This window comes from Felis catus, chromosome A3, assembly GCF_018350175.1.
Source record: "Felis catus isolate Fca126 chromosome A3, F.catus_Fca126_mat1.0, whole genome shotgun sequence".
Classification (NCBI taxonomy): domain Eukaryota; kingdom Metazoa; phylum Chordata; class Mammalia; order Carnivora; family Felidae; genus Felis; species Felis catus.
This window is the reverse complement of record NC_058370.1, coordinates 99,779,145-99,792,292: the sequence shown is the minus strand read 5'-3', so window position 1 is coordinate 99,792,292 and position 13,148 is coordinate 99,779,145. Positions and strand designations below refer to the sequence as shown.

The following is a 13,148-nucleotide window of genomic DNA, read 5'->3' as shown; positions in this document are numbered from 1 at the left end:
TATTTGTTCATTGTCTCTCTCCCCAACCAGAAGGTAAGCAACTTGAGAACTGACATTTTATTCACTGCTACGTGCCCAGTACCTTGAAAGTGCCTGCCATGTCACTGCACTCAAGTATCTGTTCCGGGAAGGAACCCAGCCACCTGCCAATCTATTCACCGGTCCATCCATTCTCCCAGGTATCTACCCACTTAGTACCAACCATGTGCTAGGTACATGGCCCACTTAGGCCAACCATGGCCTAGACGCCATGATGGATGTTCTGTAAATGAGGGTAAAGACTAAACATGGGTTTTGCTCCTGGAGAGACAGATACCTGGCACCTGTGGGTATTCAAAATACCTGGCAGGTGCACCTATATGTTTGAGACAAGGAGAATGGGCAGGAAGCTGTGAGAAAGAAAAAGGTGACAGCTTTTTTAAAGTTATGGGACCAGGGAAGTCCTCCCAAGAAAGGGACCCAGAAGCTGATAGGGGGTTACCCAGATGAAGAGTGTGGGGAAGGGGAAGCACAAGGGAAGGTTCAAAGTGGGAAGAGCTCGGTGGCTGGGAACAAGGAAGAAAACAGCACAAAGGAGACAAGAAGGAGTCAGACCACTCCTGGCCTCCAATCACCAAGGTGCACATGTCAGGCAGGCAGGTGCTAACCTGGACCTGAATCAGTTGGGAGACAATAGGGCATCAACTCTGCTTATGAGATTTAGAGAAGCAAGGAATAAACAATCCTGAAATGTTTCTTCCCATACCAATTATAAAAGAGGATGAGATTTACTTTTAAAATAATCGGTTGAAATCCCTATTTGTTTCTGCATCAGTGAAGATGCTTCTTAAATATCTGAGAAATCCTTGGTAGAAGAAATAAACGTAGCTAAAACATTTTTTGGTGATAGCATATCATGCAGCTCCTTCCCAGCGTCACCCCAAATGGCATCTCTGACCAGGGAGTGGAGTCACTGTTCACATTTAGGAGACTGGATTTAATGTACACGGTGTTGACAACAAATACTTAAAAGACTGTGTTTCCTTTTCTGCTGGAACCAAATAGCTGATATCAGTTTGTGTCCTGGGTTCATTTTCTCCTACTACAATTATAATACATGCAACAATTTTATGTTGCATGAGATAAATGATGGCCCCCCTACTCAACTATAAGCTCTTTGAAGGGAGGCATTATCTCTGGATTTCTATCACCAAGAACAGTTCTCAACCCATAAAAAATCCTTTAAAACAAGTCTACTGAGATCAAAGGGCCTCAGTTTGCTAAGATTTTGCTAGTCTGGTTTAGCACAAACCCCACTCTCGATTCAGTATGGGCCGCATGCTAGCTGAGGGATCACAGGCTCTGGAATTGACTTTTTCAGAAAATTAAATGAAACAGTAACTTATGAAGAGTACCTATCCTGAAGCCCAGGACGTGGCAGTTAATCAACAGACAGGTTAATCAGTAAGAAGGATTGTTGTTTTGTCCCTAATATGCAAGCAGAACCAAGATATTCATACAGCTTTTGCATTATGACCTTAACCATCTTCTATCAGAATCTGAACGTGGCACAAAACCACTAACCCATTGACACATTCTGTGGTCACAGTCCACAGGGCCCAGGAGGACTGCAGAGCCTGTCTGGTCAAAATCCAACACAAACGGTCTCAGGGATAAAAGGGCCGCCAACAAGGCAAGATCAGTGTTGTGTCGGTAGAACAGCCACTAACTTCCTAACAAGGTGGATGGAATCCCAACGGACAAGTCACAGGGCCAGTCCTAGGGACACAGGCCCTCACCTTCCACCATGGCCGCTGCCCCAAGCCCCTCCAGGCAGGATGCAGGAGCCCGACAGGTGAGAGTTAATGTTCCTAAATGGCTATACCTTCATTTGGAACTATCTTTCTTTCTCAATAATAAAAGGTCAGCTGTGAATTACAGATGGGAGTCAAGCCAAGGAAAGAAATGCTGGTCAGTTCTTAGTAACAGGGCTCTAAAAAAAAGCATCCAAGTGGATGACAGTCCTTATCAGCGACTTATCAATCCCCAGGGTCCAACTGCAGTGGTAATTTAATTTTTACATAATGTCCACTGTTTTAAAAATGTACAAGAGTGGAGAAACCACCTGGAAATCTTTATATGAACAAACTAGAATAAAGGACATGAGCTGAGAAGCACTCCTGCCTGCTGCCCCCAAAGGCTTCTATCAATATATCAATCCTGGGGCACCTGGGTGGCTCAGTTGGTTGAGCATCTGATTCCTGATTTTGGCTCAGGTCATGATCCCAAGGTCGTGGGATCAAGCCCCACATAAGGCTCCATGCTGAGCCTGCTAGGAATTCTCTCTCTTTCTCTCTGTCTCTCTCCTTCTGCCCCTCTCTCCCACTTGTACATGCTCTCTAAAATTAAATTAAATTAAATTAAATTAAATTAAATTAAATTAAATTAAATTAAATTAAAATTAAAATATCAATTCCCCCAGAGTGCAGGTGCATACAATATACCTGCACGCAAATCTATCATTTCAAGACTTAAAAAATACTCAGTCTTTAGTTGACAATAGGTCCAACAGAGGTGTAGTACCTCTGTTGTGGGAAAACAAAGACTTTCTTTTTCTTTAATTTTTTTTTAACATTTATTTATTTTTGAGACAGAGAGAGAGAGAGAGCATGAACAGGGGAGGGTCAGAGAAAGAGGGAGACACAGAATCTGAAACAGGCTCCAGGCTCTGAGCTGTCAGCACAGAGCCCGACGCGAGGCTCGAACCCACGGACTGCGAGATCATGACCTGAGCCGAAGTTGGACGCTTAACCAACTGAACCACCCAGGCGCCCCAACAAAGACTTTCAATACACACTTTATCAGCTGCCTTCAGCTCTAGACCTGAGAGAAAAATAGTGACAGTAAACTACTCTTTACATGCTACTAGAGGCAGTGTAAATTGGTGAGCTACATCGAAAAAAGGCTGGCAATTCCTCAAATGTTTAAACATAGAGTTCCTCGGGGCGCCTGGGTGGCGCAGTCGGTTAAGCGTCCGACTTCAGCCAGGTCACGATCTCGCGGTCCGTGAGTTCCAGCCCCGCGTCAGGCTCTGGGCTGATGGCTCAGAGCCTGGAGCCTGTTTCCGATTCTGTGTCTCCCTCTCTCTCTGCCCCTCCCCCGTTCATGCTCTGTCTCTCGCTGTCCCAAAAATAAATAAACGTTGAAAAAAAAAATTTTTAAACATAGAGTTCCTGTATGACCCAGCACTTCCAATCCTAGCTATACACCCAAAAGAATTGAAAATGCATGTGTATTTTCATACAAAAACTTGTACACAATGTTCATAACAACACTGTTCGTAATAGTCAAAAAGTGGGAATATCACAAACATATGTCAACAGATGCTTGGATGGAGGCACCTGGGTGGCTCAGTCTGTTAAGCAGATAAGCGTTCAACTTTGGCTCAGGTCATGATCTCACAGTTCTAGAGTTCAAGCCCTGTCGGGCTCTGTGCTGACAGCTCAGAGCCCGGAGCCTGCTTCGGATTCTGTGTCTCCCTCTCTCTCTGCCTCTCCCCCATTCACACTGTCTCTCTCTTTATCAAAAATAAACATTAAAAAAGTTTTTTAAAAAAGATGAGTGGATAAACAAAACGTGGTATATCCATGCAACAGAATACTATTGGGCCATAAAAAAGGAATGTGTACTGATTCATCCTATAACATGAATAAACCTTGAAAAAATTATGTTATGTTAAAGAAGCCAATCACAAAAGGATACATGTTCTGTGACTCCATTTATTTTATTATTAAAAAAAATTTTTTATAATGTTTATTTTTGAGAGAGAGAGAGAGAGAGAGAGAACACAAGCTGGGGAGGGACAGAGAGAGAGAGGGAGACACAGAATCTGAAGCAGGTTCCAGGCTCCAAACTGCCAGCACAGAGCCCGAGGCGGGGCTTGAACCCACGAACTGTGAGATCATGACCTGAGCTGAAGTTGGACACTTAACTGACTGAGCCACCCAGGTGCCCCTCTATGACACCATTTATATGAAATGTTCAGAACTGGCAACTCGAGAGAGACAAAATATAGATTAGTGCTTGCCAGGGTTGGAGGAAGAAGATAAGAGGGAGGGAATGTTAACAGATAAGAGTTTCTTTTTGGGGTGATGAAAATGTTCTAGAGCAAGGTAGTGTTGATGATTATACAATTCTGTGAGTATAATAAAACCACCAACTTGTTCACTTTCATAAGAGGGTGAATTTTAGAGATAAATTTTATCTCAATTAAATAAATACATAGGATGTATTTTTTAAGCCATTAATTACATAAAGAGATAAAGGGAAAAATGATCTTGCCCAGTATTTCTGGAAATAAAGCCAGAAAGCTTTACATCCACTGGCATACTCCAAACAATGGTTCCCAACCAGGGCTGCCCATTAGACTGACCCAGAGAGAGCCTTTCAAAACACAGAGATGCTTAGACTTCCCTTCCCAGAGATTATAATTTAATTGGTCTGGGGTGGGGCTCAGGGACTAGTGTTTCTCACAATCTCCCCAGTCGACGCTAACGTGCAGCCAGAATTAAGAACCACTGCCCTAGAATTTGAGCTTTTAAAGGAGTCCCTGGTGTTGGTTTAGGTATCTGCTATTTTATCCTTTCTCATAAACATAAGACAGACAAAATTTTAAATGGCTCACAGTTTCTGGCTGTTAGAACTGGGATTTCATTTTATTGTCTCTTCCACATTAAAAAAAAAAAAGATCAGCAGGTTGCCATTTTGTAGACAGAGAATCTGAAGTACAAAATGGCTAAGACACATACTGAGGTCACCATAGTGAGTTGGGGTGGGGATCGGATTACAATTTCGTCCTTGGGAACCTACGACTCTAACTTGAACCAGGAGGAACAGCCACTCAGCCCGGGTGGCAGGGACAGGCAGCACCGGGCACTGGCACCAGAGGCAGGAAGGCTGGATGGAGCCTCAGTCTGGGAAAACCGCAAACTCTCAAGTCTGCTGTCTTCACCTTCTGATTTGGTAAAATAGAACCACCCCTCTTCTTTCTGCACCCACCCCTCCCCAAAACAAACCTGTTTTCCTTACAGGGCTGGGAAGAAGAGGTTCATTTCACCTCCTCATCTCAGGTAAGCTACCCCAAAGTGCTCACTTATTGGGAACACTGCTTATCTGATATTCATTATTTTCCCATAAGCTGGTGAAACCCCCGTCAGGTCTGCATTAGGCTCCACATTCATGTCGGAGCCCCAAAGCTGTTTCCAATTGGCAAAGTCATGGCCAGGGTGTGTTGTTCATTAGTATATTTGTGGGAGGCTGTCCAGGCCCCAACCCAGTCACCGGCCGTGGGAAATTCTTCCCAGATCGGAGGACCCTCCAGGCCTGAGGACAGAAATGAGGAGCTACCTGTGCCTCTCCCTGGGTTCCTGCTCGGAGCTCCTTCCCTACTCGCGAGGAACACAGACAGTGGTCGTTTGGGTTCTGATTTTGTTGAGTAACCTCTCGACGACTTGCTGCGCAGTTCCTGGCTCTTCCATCCCACCCTCCTCCCTCTCTCAGCTGTTTTATAAGCTGAATTCTAATCTGGGTTTCTTCACAATGTCGCCTTTGACTACAAGCTAATAAAACCCCAAACGGGAAATTCAGGAGTAATGGAGATGCCACGTGACTGTAACCTAAGGTTGTTGGTCAACTTGATTTGGTTTTCAAGCCTGTACCCCATCTGGGGGCTTCAGCCCCCCACCCACCTTTGTGGCAATAAAGAGGGTCTTTGTCTTTTGTCACACTGCACGTGGGCCCTGAACCTTTCTGAGGAGTCCCGCAGACAGCTCACAACACTCCAGGACCCCTGCACGCCCCTCTCCGTGTCTGCTACCTCGCCCGGGGCTCAGGAAAGCAGCTGCCTCACCTCCCAGGCCACAGACAGGCCTTACCTGCCACCTAACCTGACCAGAGTCACCACGGTGTCCACCCTGCACAACCAGGAGGCTGGTGGAACCCTCACACGGGGGTGGCACTTTTGTTACAAGTATGCAAATCCTCACCATAAACATCAGAGAAGTCAAGGAGAAGAACAAAGGTGTTTTGCTGCAGCCTGAAATTCAAGGTTGCGGTTGAGCCACACTGGTAATTTCTTTCTGAATTTTGTTTTTAATTGCAGAGAACGGGGGAAAAGTCTCGATTTCCACAGATAAGTAGTAGCTAATGCTAACAGGCTTTCAGGAGGCTGCCTTTTGATCTTAGGACAGTCTTTAAGGTAAATCAGAGTTTCTCAACCTTTCTTTCATTATCACCCCCCCTTAAGGAGCCTTGGTAGACATTTTTTCCTAATTGTGCTCTCCTTCCTCCATGAAATCTTAACACCATAGATATACTGTGTATCTCTTTATGTATAGTGACCCTTCGGAGGGCTGCGCACCACTGTCATAGCTAGATTTTTTTTGTCCCCTTGGAGGCAATACTACTCTGGTTGAGAACACAGGAGTTCAATTGACCCAAGGCTTGAAATAGTGGTAGACTTATTTTTTTTCAAAGTATAATTACTAAAAATGATAGCAAAACTGGAAACAATGGAAAATTCTTAGACAATAATGATTAGTCGCTAGACACTATTCTAAGCACTTGATCTGTACTTACGTAAGCTCATAATACTATTATTATCCTCGTTTAATAGATGAAGAAAAGGAGGCACGGAGAGGTCAGGTGACTTACCCAAGGCCACACAGGTAGCGGGCAGCAGAGGTGGGAATCAAGACCAGACTCCACACCCTAACCACTAGGCAATACTGGTCTCCCACAATACGAAACAACTGCTTGTGTCTTAATCACAAATGTAGAAATCAAACGATGCACCCAAACCCAACAATAAGCCTGTAACCAACCATCGTGAGACACTTCCACAAAGTGACACATCATACATTATTAAACTGGCCACTGAGCTATGAAGACACCCCAAGCCAGGCCCACCAAGAGCACAGGTGAGTATCTGCACAATAGCACGCAAGCGTTCTATGCATGCTTGAATATTTAACAAACCTGGGGCTACCTACAAGCTTCCTAACTAATACCTCACTTCTAAGAATTCCAACACAGACAAAAAGGCAGGAGACTTATTTGCCCCAATGTGAGCCACCCTGGCAGTTCTAGTTAGTGCATCGGTTGGGCTCCAGTATGTTGAAATGTGGGGTATTTAATCAGACATATTTTATTTCGGTTGCACATTTTTATGTGGTGAAAAGAGAATTAAAAAAAAAAAAAAATCAAGCCCAACATTTGAGAAACCCCCATAGCACTGAGCCATAGCACAGACTCTGAAATCACCTGATAACCTTCCAGGGCCCTCTGGTCTGGCTGAGGGTGCCTGCTTATACAAGCTGGGACAGCTTCAACCCAGCCTCCTGCACCATATTCCCCACCCAGCTCCTGCTGGGGCATCACACCTCTCCCCCCACTCCCCCGACCTTCCAGCCCACGTCACTCAGCCACACCCTCGCCTCCCACCAAAGACCCATGTCCACACCAGTTCAGTCCAAGTCTGGGGCTGGGCCCAGCAGCCCTAGGTGTCAGGCTCCCCTGTGACCCTGACGTGTGAGGCACCTGAGAGCTGTCTGTCGTCCCTAGTTTCAGAAGGTAACCCTAACTCTGAGCAAGTCATAGCCAGCTGGTCCAAGCCCCTCACCTGCCCCTGAAAAGCAGGCGACTCTCATGTGTGTTCTTAGGCGCCATGATTGAGTGAGCAAGGAGTTCTCTTGGCTTTCCACCTGTGCATGTGCTCCTGGTCCTTACTGCTTTCTTCCCATCCATGCATCTCTAACTTACTGTATGCCAGCAGCTGGGGAATCAAGGCAGACAAATACATCATCACTTACTGTTTCTAGCATTCTGAAAGAAAAAGAACAGGAGGCCTAATTTAGAGTTGGGGCAGGTGAGCAAAACTATCTGAGGAGTGAGGGTAACAACATTCTAGGCGGAGCGAACCCCAAGCAGGGAGACCAGAGATGTGGCATTTGGGCAATCTGAAAGCAGGTGGATGAGGCTGAGGAAGAGGAAGAGGCAGGAGTCTCCTCCATTATGAGGGCGGAGGGCTTTCTTCCCCTCTCCATCTGTGGGTGGACAGCAGTAAAAATCACTGCAGTTAGGGGTCTGAGCCAGGAGGCGGGTCTGCCTTCACTGGCTGTGTAACACTTTCTCAGACCTGGTTTCCTACCTGTACATTAGGAATAATCCTTTTTTTTTTTTTAATGGGAGAGACTTCACTATTTGGGATTTTTTTTTTTTTATGTTTATTTTTGAGAGTGTGGGGGCGGGGCAGAGAGAGAGGGAGACAGAGGATCTGCAAGGGCTCTGTGCTGACAACAGAGAGCCTGATGCGGGGTTCGAACTCGTGAACCATGAGATCATGACCCTGAGCCGAGGTCAAATGCTTAACCGACTGAGCCATCCAGGCACCCCAGATTAGGAATAATCCTAATCCCTACCCCAGATGGGGGTAGTGACTCAGTGCAGCTATCCTCTCGAGCAGGGGTTCTTGACCTCGCCTGTACAATGGAACCACCTGGAGCCTTGTAAAGTGCTGACGTGTGGGGTCCACTGCTGGGCCTAGCCCAGGCCTCCCGCGTTGTTAAAGCTCCCTCAGCGACATTGAGGTACAGCTGCAGGAGGAAGCATCAGAGCAGGCCAGGATGCTGGGCACGCTGCAAGTGCTCAAAAGTTCTGAGCTGTTACCAACAGAGGGATCTCCAGGCCTCACTCCCACCCTCTCCAAAAATGCCCAAGTTCCCAATCGAAATCATCCCACAGCCCTCCCGCAATCACTCCCGTACAGATGACTTTTGTGATAAAGCTCTAACAACCGCATAACAGTCAAAGCCACAAAGACACAAGATAGAAAGGGAGCTGCCATGGGGAGAGGGAACTGGGAGCTGTTCAGTGGGGACCGAATTTCAGTGGGGGAAGATGAAGAAAGTCCTGGAGACGGATGGTGGTGATGGCTGCACAACAGTGTGAAAGTACTTAACCGTTCGCTTAAGAACGGTTAAGATAGTACATTTTAGGCTACGTATATTTTACCACAATTTTTAAAAAACTGCTTAAAACGCGGTTTACTCATATTCAGAATGTCCTTCGATGTCCACAGACTACAAGAAATATTAATTTGAACAATAATGAATACACTTATACTTTTCCAGGTCTAAGAATCTACCCAACAGAAAAGCCACCTTGCCGTCAAGATACGTGTACAAGTGTGCTCAGTGGGGCATGTTGCAACAGGGCGAAAAGCATCAACAACCTACAGGTTCATTGCTAGGTGAAGGCTCAGGCACATCAATGTCTGCCTTGGGAATACTATGCAACCACGAAAAAGGCTGAGTCAGTGTGTGTCTGTGAACACTGACAGCTCGGGTAAATAACGTGCTATTCCGGGAGATGCTGGGCCTGGCATCTGAACTCCCTCCTATCTAGGAATCCTTGCCTTCTTCAAGTCCTGGTGGGGGCCGGGTCCACCTCTCACTCTGGGGCCTGCAAATGCCACCAGTAACATTAACTGCAGTGATGCTATCAGCCTGGTTTCAGGGCATAATGGTGGCCATGGTCCGGGCTGCTGCCTGGTGTCCACAGTCTGGGCCCACAGCAAGACTGGGGACCACCCTGATGTCTTTTAAAGAAATTTCCGTCACTATTGGCCAGCCGAGAGCTACTGTTTGCAACTAAGAACCCTACTGATGAAAATGTTCACATTAGGACTTTTTGTTTTTTAACCAAAAAAAAAATTGGCCCTTATAGATCGGTAGATAAGGACGGCTAACATTTCTTGAGACAGTTACTACATACATACTACATGCCCTGTTCTAAATACTTTTCAGGTGCCAACTCACTTAGTGTCCACAACAACCCTGTTAGGTCTCTACGAAGAATCTCATTTTACAGATGAGGGAACGCAGGCTTCGAAGAGGGTAGGTAACGTGCCCAAAGTTACAAAGTTTGCAGCTAGTTTGTAGGTGGTTCGAGAATGCGGGAAGTCTGGCTCCAGAGCCCACAGTCCCAGCCGTTCGGCAAACACGATTCCACAGATACTCTGAAGAAGGACTGACTGCAGGAGCTGTCTACACCTGTTACCTCTGGGACGGGACTGGGAAGGGGGAGGGCGGTCGGGTTGGAGGAGGCCGTGGGTGTGTTCCTTCTGTCCGGTTTAAATCTTTTACAACAGGAACCATTCATGTGCTACTTTCAGATAAAGCAGCATTGTGGAGCGATTAAACTTGAACTAGGGTACCTGCACACCAAAGGCCCTGGCAACGGAGACTCCGCTGCCTGCAGTAGCTCCCTGCTGCCACCTCCCAAGGACCCGAGGAGGATTCAGTGCCACACCTCATGCCAGGGGTTTCCTCCTGGTTCTGTGACAACCCATGCCCAAGGTGTCTACTGTGATGTGGCACACAGGTAGAGGCTAGTTGTGTAGATCACACAAGCTCTGGGTTCAAGGGCACCTGGCAGCCCACCTCCAACACCCCACTCCTCAAGTTTGGTCTTAAAGCACCACGTGGTCCCAGTCCCCCTCCTAGAGCTTCTGACCCTCCCATCTACTGCCCCAATTCACTTGCTAAGGCCCAAATCAGAGCTAATTCTCCTGCCAGCCTCAGTTTCTCCTATTCCCTGCACACATCACTTCCGAGTAATGCCTCCTTTGCTGGTGGAAGGGTACCATGTTCACGGGCCATTCTTAGTTTATCCACCCTCTTCTCCTTTCTTCACTTGATAGTCTATCTTACTGAACTCCTGAGGGCCACCTGCACCCTTTCACACAAACCCCCCACTACCACACAAGGGCAGGAGTTGCTAGCAACACCACCTTGATCACAGGTCTGCTCTGCAATAACTCTAACACCCAAGGGCTATTATTTCACACGGGCCCTAACCAGATGAGGGTTGTTTTTTGTTTTTGTTTTTACTTTTTATTTTGAAATAGTTTCAAACCTACTGAAAAGCTACATGAGTACAATGGACGCCACCTACTAAAGACCCCAAATGTGTATATTTAATCTGTCCTCTCTCCATACAGTTTTTTTCTCTGAAACATTTGAGACTACGTTGCACACAAGATACCCCTCTAAACACTTCAGTGTACATTGCCTAAAAGACATTCTCTTGCATTACCAGTTTATTTGCCTAATCAGGAAGTTAGCATTGATACAACACTATCATCTAATCTACAGACTTTATTCAACTGTTGCCAACTGTCCCAGTGATGTCTTTCAGACACACACACACACACACACACACACACACACACACACACACAGAGAGAGAGAGAGAGAGAGAGAGAGAGAGAGAGAGAGAGAGACAGATAGGGAGAGAGAGAGGAAACAAAGAACAAACCCATGGTCCAGGATTCAGTCCAGGCTAAACACTGCTTAGAACGAAACTTCCCAATTTCTAGACCTGTCCATCCAGACTGGACAAGTCACTGTCCTCTCTGGGCTCCACCCTCCATAAACTATGAGGATAAAAGGGCAGAGAAGCCAAAGGCATTGCAATCCTTGTATATTTAAAGTGATCAGTGGGGCCACAATGACTATGATAACCTTCAGCTTCCCCCAGGCTTTGGGTCATTACTAGGTCATTACTTTACTAGATCATTATATGCATGTCTCACATGTACCATCTCATCTAAACCCAACTGTTTCTACGGTCATCCCCATTTTGCAGATGAAAAAATTGAGCTCGTGGTGGTTGAGTAACTTGCTGAAGACCTTTCCAATGCTTACAGAATTAGAAACAAGGATGGAAGAAAACATGCCTTGTCATTTGCAGTCTGACCAACCTTCGCTAGACTGAAATAGCCTGCTAGGTGAGAGGGAGGCAGATCTCTAAAGACAGACCACCGAAGCTGCAGCGGCCACCAGACACAGGGTGGTTGCACAGCTGCATAGCAAAAGAACGCTCTGGTCAAAAGCAGCACACAGTCCCCGAGGCAGAGGAGAAGTGGATTCTGGGACCACAGTGAAAACAGAACTACACCAAGTTCCATGCTGCAAAACAATCTCTCCTTGTGGCCTGGAGTTGAATTTTTGTCCCCTCCCTATGCATAGCTCTGCCCTATGCAGCTGAATATGAAGTCCCTCTGTAGGAAATTGGCCACATCCAGTGAAATAATCAACCTTTGATGCACTCACTAGAAGAGTACCAGGCACACACTTCTGCATCGAGTGCTGGCTAAGCCTATGAGGGTGCTATCCCATTTGACAGCCAGTTCCACGACCCGCCCTGGTCTGAGCCAGCACAGGACGGACGTCTGTAAGTCCTTACATAGTGCTGGCGCCTTACAAGAGAAGCTGTTGGGGCCAGATGTTTTGAAACAGGCATCATGTTAAGTGGATCCATATCCTTCCATTAGCTATGGGGGCAAATCAACTCCTTCCCCAGGAGGAAAGGCCATGCATTTGTCCCAGTGGATTTGTGACCACCTTCCCAGGTTATGTGACATGTAGGAAAGTTCTTCTCTTCCTGTCCTCAGCACAGATGCTGCTGTGCCTCTGGCTGCCAGCAGTTTGCAAATGTTGTAACATTTCCCAGCTAAATCGTGACGCTCTGAAAGACTTCTTACGATTTCTATTTTTTTAATGGCATGGCCCCAATAAAGGTGTGTGTTTCCTTTTCTCCTTTGTTCTTTAAACTCAGTTTCTACTGAAGTAGAAATTATGACAATCACGTGGTTCTCTGCACCAGCCCTCACCTTGGCTGCGATGAGCCTGAGCCCTTGTCTCCTCTGAAGCTCTGCCACTAGCCTGAGGAAGCCACTTAATACTTCTGAGCCTCAGCTATTCCATCTGTAAATGGAAATAATAATCTTTCCTACCTCAAAGTGCTTAAAGCCCTTATAATGCATATATTTTGCGTGTGTGTGTGTGTGTGTGTGTGTGTGTAAAATAGCTTGAGTCAAATGAAGTATTACACAGAAAGCACGTACCCAGTAACTGCCCAAAGAATGGAAGACACTATTTCTTCTGCTAATACCACTCCTGCTGCTGTGATCACCACACACAATTTTGCAAAGCTGGGGCACACAAGGGCCCCTTGGCATTTCAGTCTGTGCCTCCTATTCCCCCCCCCCCCCCCCCGCTGTTCTCAGCATGGCCCTAGGGTGCCCAAACCACAGTGAGGACACAAGC

General features: G+C 46.5%; 1 protein-coding gene and 1 long non-coding RNA gene across 11 annotated transcripts in view; one reads left to right on the top strand and one right to left on the bottom strand.

Moving 5' to 3' along the window:
• Nucleotides 1-13,148, bottom strand: part of TCF7L1 (transcription factor 7 like 1) — a 157,806-nt gene that overhangs the window by 87,634 nt on the left and 57,024 nt on the right. The gene's annotated exons all lie outside the window — the stretch shown is intronic.
• On the top strand, nucleotides 5,709-12,618 carry LOC109498236. Of its 6 annotated transcripts, XR_006595708.1 has the most exons (4): nucleotides 5,709-6,007; nucleotides 6,140-6,235; nucleotides 6,653-6,956; nucleotides 9,168-12,618. It is a non-coding gene; the product is annotated as an uncharacterized LOC109498236 (long non-coding RNA). The 6 variants fall into 6 exon arrangements; XR_006595707.1 differs by having other exon boundaries at nucleotides 6,140-6,956; XR_002154940.3 differs by lacking the exon at nucleotides 6,140-6,235 and having other exon boundaries at nucleotides 5,709-6,105.